This window comes from Bemisia tabaci, chromosome 6, assembly GCF_918797505.1.
Source record: "Bemisia tabaci chromosome 6, PGI_BMITA_v3".
In the NCBI taxonomy this organism is placed as follows: domain Eukaryota; kingdom Metazoa; phylum Arthropoda; class Insecta; order Hemiptera; family Aleyrodidae; genus Bemisia; species Bemisia tabaci.
In genome coordinates, this window is record NC_092798.1 from 31,504,205 (window position 1) to 31,526,896 (window position 22,692).

Genomic DNA, 22,692 nt, shown 5'->3' on the forward strand with positions numbered 1-22,692 from the left:
TCAGAATCAGCCATGAAGGAAATACAGAGGGTGGGTGATAGCGGGTGAAGATCCTTCAGGAGAAGGATTCAGAAATCTCGAGTACTGCAGCCTGATCGTTGAAACTTTAACTGGCTATGTCGGCAAGATAAGAGAGGACATGGCCCTATGTGCGCCGTGTAATATATCGATTTTCGATTCTTCGACATTTTCAACAATCAGGCTGCTGCGGGCTGATTGTTGGAATTGATGGACAGAGCCAAGTGAAAGGGTGCTTCAGCCCTGTAAACATTCCTTGCCACTGCCGAAGGGTGAACCAGTAATTGGAGACACCACGGAGTATGTTCATTGGGTGAAAATGACATAATGCACCGCGTTATTAAAATTTCTCTGCCGAGCTTTCAAAGAAACTCAATAATCGATGGGTAATTGGAGGGTTTAAAAAGATGGTTGACAAACGAAATCTGACAAATCGGAAAATTCTGAGCTCCAGTTTTCGTCCAACTCTCCGGTAAAATGTTGCGATCAACAGATGACGGACACTGCGGCAGGTTATACTGTGTTTAACCGCTCGACTATTTCTTGTGCAACAAGATAGAGGAATGAATTCCTCATGTCGGACGTGACAACTAGGCCGTTGCTAAAACGGCTGCATGTTGCTAGGGAAGAACACCTTAAGATCAATCGTACGTTGCTTTTCTGGTGCTAAAAACTGAAATTTTCTCGATAGTTTATGTAGTTTCTCCTTTCAAGTTTTCATTGAATTCTATTCACAGTGATTATACCTTGTGTGTCTGGAAATCGCTTAGTGAAAGACTCATAATTTCTTTCGAAAATAAAAAATTTGCCAGAATACATTTGGCAACCTTTCATTGCTCATACGGCGTTTTTCTTCAGCAAGGCAGTGCTAGTCCTCGCGCTAGCTCGTGTTCACCCACGCACGCTTGAGTCTCCACTTGCCGCCAGACCGTTCATATACGCGACTTTGCTGCGTCGCACCGAAGGAGGCGCCGGCGCTGTACTGCGTCGTGAGAAATTTTCCACCTTGATAAAACAACGGAATTGCGACGGAAGAACGTCAATTGACGCACAAAATAGTTTAGAAATGAGTCAAAGAGATGCATCAGCACCTCCTCCGTGGTCAAAGAGACACAACACTTTAAAATGTATTCAATTTTTTTAAGAGAAATCGGCTCCTTTGTTTACGAGAAGATTTCACAAGAGTTGCATGCCTCACAAAAACCTCACTATGGGTGGTTTTCCTTAAATTTTACCTAGAAACATTCCGACTTCCTAAGTTTTTCTACGATAAATATTCTGTCGTATCAAATATTTTGGGCATGAACGATGAACATACTTTTAAGGAGACGCATCTGGGGCAAAATTTCGGGGCTGTCGATAAAGTGCAGGATGACTACTGGAGCCATTCGAGTCGAGAGTTTCCAAATAACGGGAAAACTTAGGGTTTGCTGGCAAATTTTCCTTACTTTTACCCAATTTTTTACGTTTGAATATGGTCTAAACTTACTTTCTCGGGCTTTCTCTACTTTGCAGAAAATTTTGACCAAATCATCTCTCTTTTACGAGTATAAAACAAAGTTTAAATAGGTATCCGTATCCATCGCAGCGTTTAAAAAACTCAGATTACGATTTAATTTTGCAAAAAAAAAATCAACTAAAATACCTTTTTAAAGTTCTCGATTATATAATCGAGTAAATGAAAAAAAAATTAAAATAAAGTTTTGGTTGTTTTCCTTTCCAAAAATAAAACATGCGCAGAATAAACTCCCAACTTTGTGATCATCGATACTTATATTCCAACTTTAGACATCAATGTGCCATTGAAGTTGTGATGACTGCATTTTACCGACTTAGTTAACCTGCAAATTGACCTAGATGGTATGAGTTGCGACTATGAATAATTTTCGGCAGATGCTCAAAAGCTTTCTGTAAACTCAGGCTTTTAAGTTTGACAAAAGTATTCCTGCAGGACATTCACGTTAATTTGCATTTTGAGAGGATTAGCGCGCATTTGGTCTCTGGTTGAAAAGTGGAAAACGTATACTCACAGCGTAGTTATTTGAATTTTACGTTGTTGACAGGCCCGGCAGATCGGAGTATTTGCATTTTATCATATAAATTGAAACGGTGTTCGTAAAATGATGTAGGACCAAAATATTTCTAGGAAACGACTCTATGGAAAACGCACACATATGAATGTAATTAAAATGCCTCAGTTGACCGTTGCACACGTGTGATGGAAAACTCAATCATCCCAAAATTCCGGGCAGAGTCATAGTGATAAATAAAAACAGCTTCGAAATCGGAAATGAGAGAAATAGCGCGATGAGGGTCACTAATTTTATTTTCACAATACACGTAACTTAACATGAACCTGCGTGGCTACTGAAGGGAGGGGGATAAATCAAATGAAGGCTTCAACGACGATGAGAGTTTGAAAAAGTAAAAATCGTGAAATCGAATTATGAGACGCAATACTAATAAAGTTTCCTGTTAACAGAGTTTTCATCCCATTTCTCATCCCTTTTTATGCCTAAAGGTCGAGGTGAAACGAAAAATCCAACGCAGACTTGCAAATCAGGCATCGTGTCTTCGATATTTATTTCAAGGTTCCAATCGAGGGTGTGTATACGTGGATGGTTGTACTATTAAAACAATTGCCGCGATTCTGGTTTTAGACAAATTACTCCTGTTTTTTTCAAAAGAAAATAGATAAGATATTTTTGCGAGACAAGTTTAGACTTTTAAAAATATGAACTGGAAATAAACTTGAATTTAGCGACTTAAAACAGTTGTTGCACATTAATTGAAATAATATGTGAGAAAACGCTAACAATGTTGCAAATATATGCTTATCATCTATGATAAAACAATGAAACATACAGGCATGAAACGGAAGAAGAACATTTTTAATTATTGATACACGTACGCCTTTCAAGAGAATAAAAACAATTGCCTCTGAAAAATACCTCCGACCTGGAGACTTGTCTATTACACAAAACTATTACGAAGAGGATTTAATTAGAGCTCACCGGTTATTGGCAGTGCAAGTTTTCTTTCTTTACTTTTAGATTCTTTTAGCTATTCATTCTATTTTCTCGAGTTTTTACTCGAACACGATAGAGCCCAAAAAATGAACTGCCTCTGAAAGCGGAGAAAACATAGAAGCCTCCAAGCCTCAAAAGCGAAAAAAGTACGACCCGCAGCTTCATACGCAGAATCTAATTAAGAAAAAAAAACCTGTGAAAGTTTTACTTGTGCTAAGAGTAAACAAAAACAAGAACAGGGTGTAGTGTAACGTATAATTAGCGAATCAAAAGCGCAGAATCGAGAGAAAAGATCAAACGTTACAGTGGGCGGGTGATAAACCGACAACATCTCGGGAGGAAGCTTGAGCTCGAGAGCGGCTACGACTTCAAAACGCCTGCAAAGCAGAGGAGACGCAACTAAACTTGCGAGGAAATCGTGCGGCTCGCACTACGAATTGATTTCAGGCTGACTTTTCTTTTCGTGGCTACGGGACGTGAGACGACTCGCTTCAATCCCGCCTGGCGTACGTCCACCTTTCAAGAACGTCTCTGCATCAAGATATGGTCTAAATGAGGATTAAAATGTGAAGTTCAGTTCCTCTTATTCGGGCACCTCTCTGCGTATAACAATACACAAAAAATAGTGTATTTTCTATAATATGTAGGCTTATTTTTCCCTCCCAATGAGTCAATGACTGACGAGTGTTCCGCAGATAAATCGATACTGTCTGAATTTACCTCAAATAATTTTCACGTGTTTTTAAATGAGACCATGAACTATCCTAATTTAACATGTTTACTACGGAAAAGTTGGCCAGTTCCTCTGAATCGGGTACCTCGCTGTGTAAAATAATACACAAAAAATATGTAACTGTTTTTCCCCTCCCAACGACTGACAAATGGACTGTATTTTGCAATTTGGACCAACAATTGTTGGTTCGGTTAGAAACGACATATGTACCACACGTTTCTCTATGCACAAGAGTATGTTTGCGGACGCGCTACAAATTGTAGTTCCTATATGCGAAATATAGTCCAAGTGTTCCACAGAAAGATGGATAATGGCTGAATTTACTTTGAACAATTTTTATGAATTTTTGAATAAGACCATAAACTATACCATTCTGAAAGTTTTACGACGCACAAGGTCATAGGCTTTGTTTTAAAAAAATCGAGCTTGCAAAAAGTATTTTAAAAAAACGTTCCAAAAATACATTAAAGGAATCCTCATAACCAAATCCCCCCTTCATCAAAATCCACCTCTCACCAACCCCCATCCCCCCCTCCAGCCGAAGATATACCTTGTGGTAATTCCGGCGTGTCTTGGGAAGTTAACTCTTGACTACTTTATTGTTAACTAATTAACTATTTATACTTAGGAATAACTATGTATGTATAATCTCTTGTTATCTATTGAATAAATAATTTTTCTTGACAAAAAGAAAAAAAAAACGTTCCGTAAAATGAGCAAGATGTACATGTTTGTTCAATTAATTCTTCTTGTTTTGTGATCATTCACGGGAAGAAGAACTTTACTCACACAGAAACTCGAAATTAATTTATCAATATAAATTCTCCGAATGTTTTGGATTAAAAAATTCCCTAAAATATTAAACCACGCCGGAGGTACGGCGTATTGAAGTTTGATTTGCGGTTAAAAACACGTGTTCCAAGAATGAGCTACTTGAGAGTCTAATCTTCCATGTTCATGGCACGAAATTTCCAAATTAGCATGCAAATGCATGCTTTCTATTGGCAACAAAGTCAGCTTAATGGCTTGAATCTTATTCTGTGGAACACTGAAGAGAGTTTCTGTCGAAGTCTTTTAATTTGCTTTTCGAACTAACTCTTTTTTTATGATTACAAAAATGTTGAACTTACTAATTGAAAACTTATTGTTGGATCTCTCTTTTTCATGGCGCATAGGGCTGTCTGAGGATTTTTAAATTAGAGGTGATCTGTAAACTATTAAGAACATATTTTTCGATATGTGTCCCTGCATCTCCGACCAGATATAAATACAGCTTTTAAAAAAGATAATTTCTAATGAAAATACACTAGATATAGAGCATTATTATCCTTAAATGATGCCTTGTAAATTTCTACGAATCGACAACAGCTTGGTGATATGAAACGCACGGCTTGAAATTTATTCTTGGCATTCTCGGAATTATCGAGTTATCGGATTATTCGTAGAGCAGCAAGCAGAAGCTTTCCCTGCTTGCAACGACGAAGCTTTTCCATTCAAAGAGATGATGGAAGTTTACACTTCCTTTTTACTTCCTCAGAAATAAACTCATCTCTCAGATAAGTAATCCAGAAAATTAAATGCAATGCACACACAGGAATTAAGTAGTAGAATCACGGAAGCATGAATTTTTAATAGGAAAAATGAACAACAAACAAATATTTCAATCTGTATGAGAAATTAAAATGATAGAGAAACTTTTGTAGGGGACAGTCCAAGACAATATTGTAAAAAGAGATACAATTTCGCGTACTCACTGGCGCTATTTAACAATTTTATGGGACGCGTTCCGCGGTCGAGATGGCCCCATCATCAGCCGGCAGCGAACTGCCCCCGAAACGCCCCAAAACATGTCCCATAAAATTGTTAAATAGTGCAAGAGAGTACGCGAAATTTTATCTCTATTTTACAATTAAAATGATTTTCGGAACGACATTCTGCAGGCATGGAACACAGCTCCCTGTCAAAATATTAGAGTTGTTCTCCTGCCGACCGGGATTTTAAGATGAAACTGCTTAGGCCTTGTCTCCACGGGACGTTTCATGGGATTTTTCCCCAAGTTCGAATCACAGGAATGAAACTTATGGGCATTTCCCTCGTTGAAAAACACACCAAAATTTCTTCTTCTTCTTTTTAAGTCGTTGCAGGGACTCCACAAGGACTCTTACTTGGCACTGTGATTAGTATGAACTAACCCAAGATTTTTCCCAACTTCGCAAGTGGGATTTTTCTCTGGGAAAAATCCCATGAAACGTCCGTGGAGACAAGGCCTTAGTAACTACGAAACCCGTCATGGAATATTGGAAATCCAGAGGGAATGACGCGGTAGGCATGACAACATAGAAAGAAATTCAATCAAGTCGATTGATTTAATTATGAATTCTGAGAGCGTAACATGTGGCTGACTGCAGTTTGGCCGGATTCCGGGGCAATTTGATACGTTGATCCTTTTGCCGACGTGTACGCAACACGCCCATGATTACGAGAACTGAAAGAGCCAAAGGGAAAGGGAAGACACAGGATTTGCATCCCACTTTCTGCGAACACGTTTCCGATCGATCCCTCCGATTCCCCTAGGGACCCTAGGGTTTGTGGAGTCTCACTTTAGGGCAACAGACTCCGTTTGACACGTGGACTGAGCTTGTGAAGTTGGAGGAGTGAAGGGTGGATTACTCGATGCTTTTGCTGAATCATCAAATCATGTAACAAAGGAGAAAACATGTGTTCCCCTCGTTGATTAGGAGTTGTTCCTTGATTAATCGACATTTTCTTTTGATGTTAGGTTTGTCACCAGGTATATTTTTCAGGTAATGCAAGGCTGGCACCAAAAAGCTTATCCTCGGCCTTGTCGGGAGGTCCCGCGGGTTCGATTCCCGGCCAGGCAATTATTAGAGAAAAATTAGAGAGCATTTTTAACAAGCAGTGAACTCCAACACAATGTGTTGATAAGGCGCGTCATTAACTCGCACATATCAACCCCTTTAGTTTTCATTTACAGAGATTTCAAAATAGGCAAACAGCATAAAAAAAGAATTCACGATCCAACACTGCGAGGTCAAAGACGCACCTTGACGAGACCGTGTATTGTGAAAGTAGAAAGCTATTCGATCGAATTTAAGTTTTTTGATCTGCCTCAAGCAAAATCTTATCAGATTCTTGAAGAAAAGTGCTACGGAATAATTTAAGCGAAGAAAGGAAAAATTCTGTCGAACTCCTAGAAGATAAAGTCGATTTAAAGGTATTTTGGGGCTAAAATACCCAAATCACCGGTAGTAAAAATCCCGTTATATTATTGAAAAGAAATTGACTCGATATAAATGCAATTGCATTAAATACGTCTTGATTTTGTTATTTTAAACGTCTTTCCATGCAAAGAAGTTCAACCATGTCGTTGCTTTATTCATTCATGAATTGAAAGTAAGCAATCTACATCCCGAAAATCTACTGATTTGCCGTAAAAAATTGCAGAAACTTGATATACCAGGTCGATGCACCCACTCGTTGAATTTACCAACCAATTTTGTGAGTGCAAATGTGTAAGAATCAATATGCTATAGTCATTTTGGGTGCATTTATTTTTCATGAAACAATAATAATTTCAATCCCGAAAAACCATCAATTTTCCGTATAAAATCGAAAAAATCAAAATATGTCAACTCCCCGACGTGAAAATTAGATTCTACGTATGTAAAATGTAAATACTTATGTATCGATATGCTGAACAGAACTATGTGTGGACAGTCAGAAGCCCGCGGCAACATTAATTCAACAGAAAAACTGTAAAAATTAGATAGGATTTTAGCCGCTTTGCCCGCCTCTCCTCGCTACTTACAACAAACCGTTCTTATACTCATCTCAAAATTTTTCTCAGAGCTTTGGGTTATTATCAGCTTCCATTTAAACTCCGGTTCGATGGCCGAATCGGCTGCCAAAAAAGCAAGCCACTGTTGAGGGGTTCTATGAGAAATTCGTGATATTATCGGCTCTCAGGAAATCACCCCATGGCTAAAATTGGTGGTATAAATGTTTAAGTGCTTAAAATAATCGTATTCAAGAAACTAAGGAATTAAACTATGGAGTCAATTTCTTTTTAATAATATAACGAATTTACTACCGGTGATTTAGCTATTATAGCCCCAGAATACTTTTAAAGCGCCTTTGCGTTCCAGAATCTCGACGGAATTTTTTTTTTTTTTTTTTTTGCTTAAACGATTCAAGAAACATTGTAGTTAAAAATATAAAGATTTTTCGATTTGGACGTATGAAAAATGTTTAACTCGTTCAGGCACACCGTGTATTGTATGGAGTACTGCTGTTATTCGACCGTTGTCTTCAGGTCAAAATTCTTACAAAGAAGCCCCTTGCAAGAGGCAAATTTTTTGTAATTTCTCCCAGTTTTTTCAGCGTTAGGTATATAAATGAATTGTTTGTCAAATTTTGAGGTCAATTATATTTAATTGTAATTTATACTTTCTTTTTTTCCCCTTCATTTTATTTTTCGTATCGAGGAGTCGAGGTTTTGTTGATTTCTTCGGATTTCGATTACTGTAACTTCTCTTCTATTCGGCCGATTTTTATGAATGAGGTCTCTTTTTATTTGTGTTTTAACGGAGAGTAAGGAAAAAATTGCTAAATACATGCGAAACAATTTTTTTTGAAAATTGGATGAATCCTAGCGTGACGGTGAAATGGTTAATGAAGCGTGAGTAATTGGGGTACGGGTATCGGCCGCGTTGGGACCCAAGGCCCATTGTTCTTCGTGACGCCGACGCAGTGATCAGGAGCGTGGGGACGAGAGGGCTTAGTGGACTCCTGTATGAGCCACGTTTAGCAAATGGTCTAATGAGTCTCGAGGCTCATCACAGATTGCACTTACCACTATCCTGGTGGCCCCGGCTATCAGAGCAAGGAGTACCAACTTTTGAAAAGGATAACAGTGTTGTGGAGATATGTCAAAGCAACGTTGTGAACAAAACGGAGTGAGTGAAATTCTCATTCAAGGAGTGCCGAACTGGTCAGCCATCCTCGAATCAGTTCGCTTGCTTCCGCTTATATATGCATATTTTAAATCAGCGCGCCCCATTCTAAGGTTTTTTTAAAAAAAACCAAGAAACGTAGACTCTTGGTATTCATTACACATAAACTAGCGAGCCCCAGAATGAGAAACAAATTTTAATCATTATTATTGACGGATTAGTAAACTTTTTACACGCTTTGGAAAATCTCAGAAGTTCGCGGTAGTCACTTTTCGGTAAGGAACTAGGGGACTCGGTTATTGTATCGAGGGGGGGGGGTCGAAACAAAAAAATATATTCTAAATTTTAAAATTTCAGTTTTTTCGAAAAAACCCAATTTTAAGTGGGCTTAAGATTCAAAACTGAAGAATATTAAAATCTTCAACATTTAAGGAGTGCTTTAAGACAAAACACGAGTGATTATCTCAATTAGACGAGGAGATAGAGAGGTTTAAAAAAAGGGGTAATTTTTGCACTTGAGGGGGGCTATGGGGGGGGGGGTAAGCAGAGGGGGTAAAAGAGAGGACTTTTGGAGAACACTACTTTTGAAGTATATAATCGATGGTAAAAAATCAGGTTTTTTCTAGTTTGTTCCACTAAAATCCCTTCGTTGACTGGACTACAACCCGAGTTTGATGGTCTCAAAAAAAAAAAAAAAAAAAAAAAAGATCGTGAATCGTTGTTGTAGTTCCCTACCTTGTCATGAAAATCCTTAAGATAACTTAGCTTTTTTCTGGGTGTACTGAAGGGTATTGTATCTGACAATTGCTAATGCTCATTTGATTTCTATGTTTAGTTTTATGAAACGCAAAGACAACCGCAAGGGGTAATAACAAATAAAAAAAAACTTCCGAGGTTTTGCTGTACATTTGAACAACTAATTGATGTATTCGTCTTTGCGGATGGAGCAGTTACTGAACTATCAACTATGATGACTCTGTAGGGCTCAAGTGGACCTCTCGCTACGTCTTTACGTTAAGAAAATACGGAGATTTTATCTTGTTTTGTATTCGTCTGCATGTTACAAACGCACATAGAATTGCTGACATGAGGATACAACTATTGAAGCTCCTGAGTACCCGCTCTTGCCTACCTTATCAGTTGAAGGCAAAATAAACGACTTCCAAGAGCACGGCTGCTACAGGTGCTCGAACATTTCCCATCTACCGTGAGTGCAATTGGAGCAACGAAAAGAGCCGCGAAGATAAAAGAAAACCCTGGTGCTAGAGAAAATAGCCTGAGCAGCTGCATATTTTGATTAGATTGATTTGATTTTAAGTTTTAAAAGAACTCACGCAGGTAAAATATTCATCCTATATTAGAAAGCAATTTGAGGAAGGCTTGGAGGGTTGAGAGTAGAAATGGCCCATTAAAATTGCTTGTATGGGGCTCCCTTTTAGTCCACTTTCCATTATTGAAACATTTGTTATGCCTTAATTTTGCATTCAATTTACTTGATATTGTAGTGAAGATCCATAAGTGACTTCAAAGCCTCTGGACATACACACCTGACACCTGTTTCCGAACACAGTAGGTTATACTATTGATTTCTGAAAACGGTAAACTAAACAAGAAACACCAGATTTAATACATTAATTTATGGAAGTTGGGCATGCGAAGAAGCTGCCTCCAGAAATCGGACCACCAATCATGAAATGCATGTGCGTCCATGACGGCAAGCATCATGTTATCCTTCCTTGTTTAAATAGTGAAAACAACATTATTTGGTTTATTATGAAGTTTATCACGGTCTACACCCGAGAGGCGAAGGCGAAGTATTCGTTTAATTTATTCAATTTAGGACAACCTGAACAAAAATAACTTCCTCTTTCAAACAATCGCCGCTTCCCGGAAGAAATAATCGCTTGCAAATTGAGAACACTTTGGCTTGGTTTAACAAACGATCCTTTGAGCGAGCATCTTCCGCAAAGGTATCTAATTACCTCTTAGCGCCGACCTTTTTTTCGTACCCTCGCAAAAGTGAAAAATGAGGTACTCGGGCGGGGTTAATTAATGACACTGCGCCAACGACACGGAATTTTCATCCACGCGCAATTGCCCGCACTCTCGATTAAGTGCTCTCGACTCACGCCACGAAATTCCACCCTCATTATGAATTTTCCTCCTCGAGCTAAAAAGAGCTGCGGCGATGCTTTTGAGAGTCACCCTACCGTGCTTGCGATTTGGAGCTCTGAATTGCCAAAAAAATAATACAAAGTGTCTCGTGTTCAGGCATCTTTAGATCAACGTTTCGCTTTGATTGAAGTTACAGAGAGAACGCCCAAACAAATAGGCCGTTCTAACAAATAAGACATAATTTGTTTACAGTTGAGGAAAACGTAAAATCTTTGTTGGCAATCTTTTGGGGCCTTTTTTTCACTGTCAAAACTGTGCCGACGGCACATCTAGGTAGAAAAAGTGGACTAAATTTTGCAATAAGTATTCGTATCTATTATTTCTGGCTCATCCACAAAAGTACCTATCTGCAAAGGTAAACTAACGGGACGAATACTGTTTCTATATAGTAGTTCCTGATTGCAAAATTATGTCCAAATGGTCTTGGCTCCCGTACTTGAGGATCCCACAGATGGTGTTACAAATGGTCAATAAGATTAAATTTTCACCAGGATCCTAAGCTGGAGCAATGGTAAGAGAACTGGAGCACATTTTGCAATTACGAAAACTACCACTTCTGGCTGATAGCATTAGCAACAAGTGCTTGTAGTTTCCCTATGCAGATAGGCACTTATGGGGGTGAGCACAGAACAGGAGTTCCTGATTGCAAATTGCAGTTTAATTGAAAGGATGACATGACAGAGAACAAAAGGAATGAAAGAGGATATATGGGAAAAAGATGCGAGGATGTTTTGATCAAAAAGCACTAAAATTGTTTAAAACTATGTAACCTTTCTGACGGTCCGTAGCATCAGGAACCAAGATTACCCCTCTTGTCTGCAGTGCCTCTGATACAAATGGCAAGTCTCGCTTAAGGTGATTCGATGGACGCTATACTTTGGGTCAGGACGACATGCGATATAGCGCATCGATTATTTCAATTTTTTCAGCTACTCGTCATTTTGCCCGAAGTTTGAGATCGCAATTCTGTTGTCAGGAGACTAAAGAATTCACTTACTAATTTTGATTAACAAATTCAACGTAACTAAAGGCGTGGTTTTTTCAGAGGAAAAATATCGCATTCGAGACTGATATCGAAACTGCACTCGAATGCGATATTTTTCCTCTTAGAAAACCACACCTTTATTACTTTGAATTTGTGTGTCAAAATAGGTAAGTGAATTCTTCAGTCTCCTGACAACAGAATTGCGATCTCAAACTTCGAAAAACTGACGAATAGCTGAGAAAATGGAACTAATCGATGCGATCACAACACTCACTTACCAATTTTAACGAAGAAATTCAACGTAATAAAGGCGTGGTTTTTTTAGAGAGAAAACACCGCATTCGATACTGATATCGAAACTGCACTCGAATGCGATATTTTCTCTCTAAAAAACCACGCCTTTATTACTAAATTGGTCAGTGAGTGCTTCAGTCTCCTGACAACAGAATTGCGATCTCAAACTTCGAAAAACTGACGAATAGCTGAGGAAATGGAACTAATCGACGCGATCTATCGCATGTCGTCCTGAAACAAAATATAGCGTCCAGCGAATCACCTTAAGCGATAGTATCGCAACAGTGTATTTGCTATCGGAGACTACATTAAAGAATAAGTAAGAAACTCTACTGAGGTGCGCGGCATCAAGGGAAATGTAATGCTGGAAAAGGAGGATTTTACTTATGCATTGGATTGGGCTTGTCGTTCGTGGCTTGCGGCTGACGGGCGTATGACAGGACTACAGGAAGGAAGGGCAAGCGTCTAGGATAGTTGAACATCATAGCCGCCTGCAGATTTCCTTGTTAGAATTCACGATTGCGAATAACAGTTACGACTCGCGTGCGGCAGGTTATCCCAGGGGAATTCAAATTCCGAAATTGAGGTTTAGGGATGACTGTACAAGCCATTGTTGCCAAATTGTTCTATTTATCATGCGATAGAGCTTTGCGTAGAGTCCCTTTATACTGAGAGTCAAGACAATGTGAATCCATTTCTGATTGGTTCCCGTATTTTAGGCCTTCACAGTGTCACAAACGGGAATAAAGATTACATTTTCACCGATTGCAAAGATTATAATCTGGAATGGACCAGGGAATTACGGGTTCGGCAAGGAACAAACGGAATGAGAGAAGGAATGGAGAAAGGAGTTTGAGAATGGGCCGATCAAAGATTACGAAAAACGTTCAATTTCTGTAATCTTCATTCCCGTTTGTGACTCCATGAGGGGGTGTTGTCTTGACTCTCAGTATAAAGGGACTCTAGCTTTGCGTAGCTAAACTAGTAATGAGGGGCTCGGAACAAGGCGCATAAGTGCAGTATTTGAAAAAATTGAGACATTATTGATTTCAAGTAAAACTAGTCTTAATGCATATTCAAAGAAAAATTCGCTTCCAAATTCAAATTTTTAAGCATCAAAAAGTCAGTTTGAACTTTCTTTCCACCATAAGGATCCATGTAATTTCGAACGCGTATTTCTCGAAATAGCAAAAGCAGAACTTATGCACCTTGTCCTCCAAGCCCCTTAAATTTGAACTGCTGATAATAAGAAGTATAAATTGAAAAAAAAGCTCTTACAGAGCTCTTGTTCTTTTTTCAAAGTTGATTTTAGGGCCAAAGAAGGCCAGATATCCGCTAAATTATGGACGTAGTTTTTCCAATGTCCATTTCCCCTGAAAATTTGTGATTATTGGATGCAAATCTAAATTTTTCAAATACGGTTACAAAAAAATAATGAACGGTTTAGCGTGTCTTCCTAAAATACGTTTAAAATGCAATCCTCAAGTTCAGTTGACGCACGTTTCATTTCAAATGCAAACGCAATTACGGAATCAAGAACCATTCAAATACAACCAAATCGATTTCGAAAACAATCAATTTTGAATCTAGTTATTGACTTCATATTCCATATGTCATTCCGACGATGGATTTTATTTTACTCGAAATTATAAATGCAAATTTGACAGCAAAGGCGAATAATTTAGGGCTCTCGCTTACGAGTAAGCATATCAGATTTGATGGAATCTGAGGGATTGTGACATTCCTCCCTCTTCATCAACCCTTTCACATTATTACCTCTCTCTTGTGCCTCTCCCCCTTTCTCTTCCTCTTGCCGTCTCTCACCTTCCTCTCTCGGTGAATCACCACGCGCTCCATCCCGACGATCCTGAATTGGACGTATTTCTGGCAAACGGAACTATGTGCATTATGACGTGAGCCCTACTATGTGCATATTCTTATGGGTCGCAGGGCTCATTTCTTAATGCATAAAGTTCCGTTTGGCAGCAATATGTCCAATTAGTTTACGTGATACTGCTGAATAACGTCATTACCCCCGCTACCTGATGTTTACTTTAATTTTAGCTTTCTTTGTCCTAGAGACAATGTTACCGCCGGTTTTCGTTAGGCTCTCTCATCATTAGTGCTCTTTAAGCAAATTGCTTACTTCGCTGGACTCAAAAAAGAACATTGGCAAAAAAATGTCGAATTGAGTTAGATTCGAGGGAAATTCTGATAAAAAAAAATAATTAAAATCGATATATATTTTTTATTAGGCTTCATTTTTGTTCATGATTTAACAATAATCATCGTTGGCAATTAATCCTAAATAGGCGGAGCAAGTGAAGATAAAATACGGCTCGAAGATCCAATGAGTTTCTTTCGCCTTTACTTTTATGACTATCTAATATCATTTGTTCAAAAGTTATTTGGAGCGTGTTAAGCAGAAACGGAGCAAGTCACACCAGCTGTTTTCAAATTTAATTCGGCGATTTAATTTTTTACGTGAAAACGATGGGCGAATTTTTGTGCAAATTTCCGTAAATTTTCTGCATAGGACGGAGCAAACTTCAGTGAATTTTCCGCATAGACCGGAGCAAATTCCTTAAAATGTTCCAAGAAATCAGCACAAACATTCTCTTGTAAAAAAATTAAATTGCCCAGCTGAATTTGGCAATGGCCGATGTGGCTTGGTTCCTTTCTGCTGGACGCGGTCCAATTGGAAAAAAGTATAATAATTCGTCGCTTGGCTGACATAAGGGCGTAACTACATATTGAGATGAGCCCGGAAAAGCATTGAATTGTATGGAAGACAGGACTCATTCTAGATTGTAGTTACGCCCTTATGTCAGGTAGGCGACGAATTATGGGATAGAAGGAGAGGAATAATAAAACATCGCCTTTTCTTTTTCCATTACAACAGACATTGTTCGAACTTTTGGAGCCGTTAGAGCAACACAACTTAAGTCGGAATGTAAAAACCGGCGACCAAGAATGATGGGACTGAGGACGTAAATTAACGGTTAGCCACGAATCACCTCAGTTGTGAAAATGTGCGGGATGAATATTGAACCTTTGCTGGAGCCGAGTGCGCAGAGATGTGCGCCAAGGGAAAATACTGTCAAGAATGATTGAAAAGGTCCAACTCAGGAGGGGACAACTAGAAGTTTTCAGAGAGAAGGGGGTTCAACATTCACTCTCAGTCTCGTCCGCATGCAGAGGGTCGCAGTGGACCCCTTATTATTACGAATAAGGGCTTGAGGGACACGGAGAATATGGCGAGTACAATATTTGAATCAACACATCATTGCTCACTAAGTTTGGATCCTAGCGTAATCAATCGAGTGTTGAAACGTTAACATTGGCGGATCCAGCAAGTTGGCAACATTGTTTTTCTCCATTTAAACCTATGGAAATATATCGATTCTTAGAGGGGCCAGCAGGTCGATTGTTGAATCGTTATCGAATGATCTCGATCGATAAATCCCTATCTTCACAATGCTATATATCGATCAAGGTCATTCGATAACGATTCAACAATCGACCCGCAGGTGCTCCGACAAGAATCGATTATTTTATCGATTATTTTTTTTTTTAACATATAGGTTTAAATGGCGGGAATCCGGTGTTGCCAAATTGTTGGATCCGCCTCTGAACGTTAACTTAATTAAAAAATCCAGCGTAATGAACCTTTCGGTGTAATTTTTTCTTCTTTTTTTAGCATTTTATGAAGAACTTGATAGAAGACGACAATGTAGCGAGACAATTGGCGATTGCACCTTGGAAAATAAATGCTTTTTAGACGAATATATATCCAAAAGTTAGAGATTTCGTTGAATTCGTTACATTTCTTAAAATGAAAAAAAATCCTAATTTTGTTTCTCTTTTCAGCACCAAAATCCTTCAATTATGAACTTTCATTGTTGAGCGTTAAAAGAAAAATCCCTGAACTGTCTTTCGGATCACTCATTTTTAACTCATTTCCCACCTTGTTACCTGAACCGGATAACCTATATATTTGCCTCAGCTAAATGCTCTTATTTTTCCAGTGTACGATAAGTATCTTGATTTATTTTGCGAAGAAAGATCTGTACATTTAAAGTTTGTATAATACTTTGCAATACCTCTGTTGTGAAATAGTTGCTTCAGGCGCCGCCGCACGGCGGGCGGCGGGCGGCCAGCGCGAGACGCGCATTAGCGCCTACAAACCTAAGTGGATACTTCAAGCATTGCGCAATGCGTGAAGTATCCACTTAGGTTTGTAGGCGCCAGTGAGCCTCTCGCGCTGGCAGCACGCCGGCCGCTACGCTCTGTTAGGCTTTAAAATTTATACTCACATAGTAAGCGTTTTTTAACTCATGATTTTGAAATGTTTGCACCCTCTGCATTGATTATTCTCATTTAAATTGATGGGGGAAAAATATGTATCAATTTTTCAAAGGAGAATAATAATATAATATGTGTTTTTAAATATTGGTGGTTCCATGTCAAATTCAATGATTTCCAAAGCCCTTTTTTTCTTTCCCATGTTTCCACCACCACCAATTTTTTCCTTTACATTTTGCGCTTTTATTGTGCTGCAGCGAGGTGTGCACGCAACCAAACGCTCAAAATTTGACGTATTTGACTCAAAAAGATCGATGTACAAATGCGTTAAAACTAAAGATTGCGTGCTTCTTGGTTTTTTTCCTCTTTTATTCTTTTTTGCAGTTTCTGTCGGCGTCGGCACAACTGCGCGCGGCTTATTGAGATTAATGTCGCTCGGAAAAGGTTTTACAAATGTTTGTCACGTTTTAAAAATATAAATGTTTTCAAAATGAAGTAATAATTTCGTAAAGAAAAAATTAAAAAAAAAAAAAAAAGTACCAATACATATATAGAGTATATTGTACATCGAATATTTTAAGGATAGAAATAAAACCAAATATTCACCAACTGACAATTTAAAAGGATGATTCAAAAGGAGAAAGTAATTACATTTCATTTAGGATGTGAGCAACCGTAACAACACCTCCTTCTCTCTCAATTTCTCATTTCCATATTGTCAATATAATTTTGCATACCGACTAAAATATAACGCTTGGACCAAGTCACCGTTGCTTGTTTTACGTGTGGGCGTAAACTACTGGGAAAAAAAGGTGCGCGGACAAAAAATCGTTGACAAAATGTCCTGAAACCGCACCCCCTTTTCAATTACGTTATGCTGGTCTGACCCCCCCCCCCCCCTATTTTCAAAAAATTCCTTAGGGAAGGGCAGGATTTTCAATTCGTTGCACGTTTTTTTTTTTCTCTCGGCTTGGATTTGCTACGTGACGCTGGGCTCGACCCCCCTCCCTCTGGTAACGCACCATAGCTGGCTCACCCCCCCCTCCCCTAAGCGCGTTACGTTATACTTGAACAGCCCCTTATCGAAATCGTGCATCATGCATCGTGCATCTAAGAAGAGCGGGTCCGCAGAATATTTTTACAAACGGGGATTTTTCACAAACGGGAACGAAAACTGCGCATTGCACAGGGACAGTCTTGTTGCTGCTTTTGCCGTAATTAAACGTAAATGCTCTTTGTGGATGTGTTCCCGTGCCTCCGTGGGCAGGAGCCACGATAAAATCTGAGGGGCAGTGATACGCCGGGCAGCGTATCCCATAAAACGTGCCTCCCTCTGATAACGGCCTCGCAAGGGACTATCCCTTCGTAAATTGTTATTCATGCTCGCATAAAAGTCACATTCTGGCCGGAAAAAACAACTCGGAGCTGGATGCCGAATGTCCCTTAAAAAATAATCCGAAACCGCGAAAAAAATCCCATTTTCTCTTTCAACTTGGCAGCACGGCGCGAGGGACTTCGACGCGCGCCTGCCAATTACACGAACATACGACGGGAGCTCTGCCGAGCTACGGAAGAACGTCGTATGAACGTTCGGAGTTGCCAACTTTCCACCTATAAAATGTTTATTTTTCAGACAAGTTCTGAAAATTTTTCTTTGAAATTTTCAGATCTCTTAGATTGAATTGCGAACAAAATCCTCTGAAATTTTCGAGGAAAAATATTCACCATTTTCACAGTGAATTTATTCTTTATTGATGGAGATATGGCAACGTCAGGGGCTCATACGGCGCTTTCCCTTAGCACGGTAGAACTACACGATCGGCCAATGCGAGGATGAGTTTCTGCTCGCAAATACGGCAACTGCTATTTCTGGAGTCGAAAGAAGTTTATTACTGTCCCATTTCAGGATTACAGGGTGTAATCGTCGACAGGGGCGACTTTAGCAGGATAATTATCTCATAAGCTCGCAAAGACTCTGCTGACGAACAAGGGTGTAGCCGGTAGATACACCAGGAAGGAGAGCAAGAAATCACAAAGGGGGTAATAATGACGCACAGTGGGGTGGCGTGGTTTGCGATATATAGATTGTTATGTCATTTAAACCTATGGAAAAGGATCGATAAACAGGGTGTCCGCAGCGAACATCTTAATAATCGATTCTTTACCATAGGTTTAAATGACATACCAATCGATTATTCGCAATGCACGCCACGCCACTGATGACTCACTATCTCAAGAATCGAACGGATCATCTCTCTTTACTGGAGGGACACAATTTTCCAATTCCGGAACGGATTAAAGGCTAGAGAAGCTATAAAGTGATTTTGGATTCGCAGCATCGTCTCCAGACGAATTGCATTCTAACTTTGAAGGTCATCCCCCCTCCAAGCGAATAGTATCATTTTAAGGAGTCTCAGTTGTCGTAGTGGCGCGGCGTGCTTTGCGATATATCTGTCGGAGGCAGCCAGCAATCGCCGGCAATTTGGAAGCTCCGTGCTTGTCCATTCGTCAAATTGCAATTGAGGAGCTTTCCGGAAAAAGGGCACATAGCAGAAAATTGCATTCGAGAGAAATGCATTTGAAATTTTGATCATTACTCTATGGCCACTGACAGTGACTTTCGTTAGAAATCGGGAGTCCAAGCTGCGATGAAAGGTACCATCAGTGGCCAGAAATTGATGATGGAAACTTAAAATGCATTTTTCTCAAACGCTATTTTTTGCTATGTGCCCTTTTTCCGGAAAGCTCCACAATTACAATAACATCGATATAGTAAAATGTTTCTTTAGCGAGGAGATTCAAGGCACGACCTCAGCTTGGAACGCCTTCAAATCCAACGATACTCTCCGCTTTGCCGAGGAGTTAGTTTAGTTGCTTAACCAAACCAAACCCAACGCAGATTATTGATTACATTTCACGAACTCGCGTGTGTGCTAGCTGGTACCATGCATTCTAGAAGAAGGGGATAACGTATGTTTGAATTCAAAGCATAATAATCACTACTTCACTAATTCACTAATTCACTACGTTTTTTCACTTTAAAATTGTAATTTGTTGATTCAACACGAATAAATTGCAATTTGCCGGCGATTGCTCATTGCCTGCGACATATCAATTGATCTGCCGTTTAAACCTACGGAAAAGGATCGAAAAACAAGGTATTCGCAACTAATAATCGATTCTTTACCAAAGCTTCAAATGGGGGAAATGTCGATAATCGATCATTCGCGCCTCGCTACTGAAAATGTACTGGGAGACCACAATTTCAAAATATTCAAGGATGATCTGACCAGATATACGAGAAGCTTTGGCCGCAGAATTTAAAATAAAAGTCCTCCTTTGATCTTAAAATTTTAATAAAAACTCAAAATAAAATATTCAGGGGGATGTCAATGTGACCTCTCCACCTCAGAATTAAAGAATTGAGAGGTACCACCTGGGCATCAGAGGCCATTATAATACCGGAGGCACCCCTTTGGCCATCGCAATTAATTTATTGGTACTTCACGTATGAGTTCATTTTTTGGACATTCTGTAATTGATATTGTTTTTTAACGCAAAAATTTAAAAAAAAACAACTAAAATCAAGAAATATGGAAAGAATCTCAAACGGAGACCCCATTGAAAACAGGAAAGAAAAGAAATAATGAAATACTTATGTACTTTAAATTCAGCATCAACACTGCAGGCTCTTTCCACCGGTTGGAGACTTTAAAATGTGCGAGATGCAATAATTTTCTCGTTACTTGCATAGGAACAATCACGGTGTGAATGGACCATGATTAATATATTCAACGATTAAGTTGGTGAGTAGAGAGCTGAGTTATATCTTCTTAGAGGAACGACTCAATCTGGGATAAAATACCCGCGATGAAAGAAACAATCCAAGAGAGTGGCAAGACGGTAAAGTTTCAGTTGTTTCAGAGAAAGATGGAGTGTTTCATTGCTCCGGACGTAAGCCGCTCGGATATCCTCTCGCTTCAGATATTCCGTTGCTACGACAACGCGGAGAAACTAGTAACCACTATTTAAAACTGTCCGTCCATGGATAAACTCGTGCACCATTTTTTATCTATTACACTTTTTTATCCTTCCTCCTCCTTCTGGGGGCGAAAACAACTTTTCACTCCTTTATCTCCTTGCCCTCTCCGAGTTTATTTTTTTTTTATCAGAATTTATGTTGAGCTTTTTACAAGTTTTCGTTCGTTTATGAGCTCTTGTGTTAAGTCGAGACTCTTGACGTTATCACACGCCTCTTTCCTCGCACTTCCTTAATCTTCATCCATTCTTGCTTTACGCCTTGCTCGACCAAGACTCCGCATGTTTATTGGTTTTGTCTAAAACCGTTTCAATTTCATGGTATAAGGAGAAAGAGTACTCTCGAGAATATAGTGGCGTGAGTGCTTTGCGATAAATCGATTGATCTGCCATTTAAACCTATTGAATAGGATCGAAAAACAGAGTGTTCGCGTAGCGAACACCTTAATAATCGATTATTTTACATAGCTTCAAATTGGGAAATATTGATGATCAATCAATTACGCCTCGCCACTGCGAGAATAGTAACTAAACTTTGCTGAGTGGCGGGGTAACTGCTTTAATTTCTCGCATGCGTGAACAATACCCAATTATGAAATTGCTTTACAATGATAATAATTATTAATCGCAGTTTCTTGTTACCATTTAGGTAACTCAAACTCAGTCGCAAAACGTGTGATCAAAATTCATGCAGAAAAGAGTGAGGACAAAGACACGAGTAAAAAAGGAAGGGGGGGGGGGGTGTTCGGTGTTCTGCACCAATATGACACAGCAGATTTTAACACAGGTAAACCAGTTGAAGCTGCACCAGTGCACCCCCACCACGTAGTGTAGACCACAAGTACATTAGTGCATTATACCAATCACACCACTTTAGTAGGTATAGAGTGCTGGTAATTTGTGTACAAAACAAATACTAGGGTTAATTGAACTGCTTCATGAAATTAGGAACCACAGTTTCAGGCTCATCCGTAAAATTACTTATGTGTACAGGGAAATTAATGGTACGTGCGTTTTTTCTAAACTGAGCCAGAAATAGTTTTTAATTGAGGAGTCCTTTGGAACAAGGGCGTGTATAAGACTTGTAATGCTGCTAAGATTGTGCGACTTTATATACAATTTGCAGCAAACCAATTTAATACATACATGCTAATTATTTTCAGAAAAAATCCTAGAGGAGCTTTTAAACTGTTCAACTGGAAACGATGCACTAACAATAAGTTGCACAATCTTAGCAGCATTACAAGTCTTACCTATACGCCCTCCTTCTAAAGAACTCTTCAACTGCAAAATGTAGTCCAATTATGCTACAATGAGTTCCTCCTTTTATTACGGGAAAATAATTTAAATACCGAATGAGACCTACGATGGCTAAAACACCATCATCATCTAAAAATTACTAAATCTTGGGTGTTCAAATACTTAAACCTATCTACACGGAAAAAAATAAATTGCTGATCCAACAATTCAATTGCTAAAAACAGTGAGTGCAATGTTTCAACGTAGATTTTACAACAAAAAAATGCTACTCTAACCACATTGTAAACTAATTTAACCACGGGGGTGGTTAAATTAGCATTTTTTTGTTGTAAAATCTACATTGAAACATTGCACTCACTGTTTTTAGCAATTGAATTGTTGAATCAGGAATTTAATATTTTTCCGTGTATGTGCGAATAGGAGCATGAACAAAGCAAAAATCGGTAAGCAGAGATGAAATTGAGTATATTTTGCAATTAGGAACATCCATTTCTGGCTCATTTTAAAAACAGCATTCGGCCTATTAGTTTCCTTGTAAAGCGAAGTCTTTACGAATGAGTCACAAACAGTAGATCCTTATTGCAATCCAAAATTAACTCACCTTTGGAGCAAAAACGGGAGCTCAGAGGGAGCTGCGGAGGTAGGCAACCGGCGCGACGTGATGGTAGCTGCCTCAAGCAGTGAGCTTCGGCACACGACACATAACTGAAACATAAATTTTATTTTATAAAACGATTTCACGTGACGAATATGTCCTGGATTATTTTTCACCCCCCAACAGCCACCCCCATGCGTGATTTCGATTCCGTCGGAGCCGGGGATTGGATTGCATTCAATCATTATTACCGACCCTCCCCTTCTCCGCTGTTCCTCCTATCTTCT

The 22,692-nt window shown here is 39.1% G+C and overlaps 1 protein-coding gene across 1 annotated transcript in view; it reads right to left on the reverse strand.

The window, feature by feature from the left end:
• The window catches only part of LOC109044043 (dual 3',5'-cyclic-AMP and -GMP phosphodiesterase 11), a 174,594-nt gene extending 152,164 nt beyond the window's left edge, over window positions 1-22,430 (reverse strand). Inside the window, exon 1 of the mRNA XM_019061559.2 lies at window positions 22,412-22,430. The gene's annotated coding sequence lies outside the window, so the exon portion shown is untranslated. The remainder of the gene's footprint in view (window positions 1-22,411) is intronic.
• Window positions 22,431-22,692: the final 262 nt, after the last annotated feature.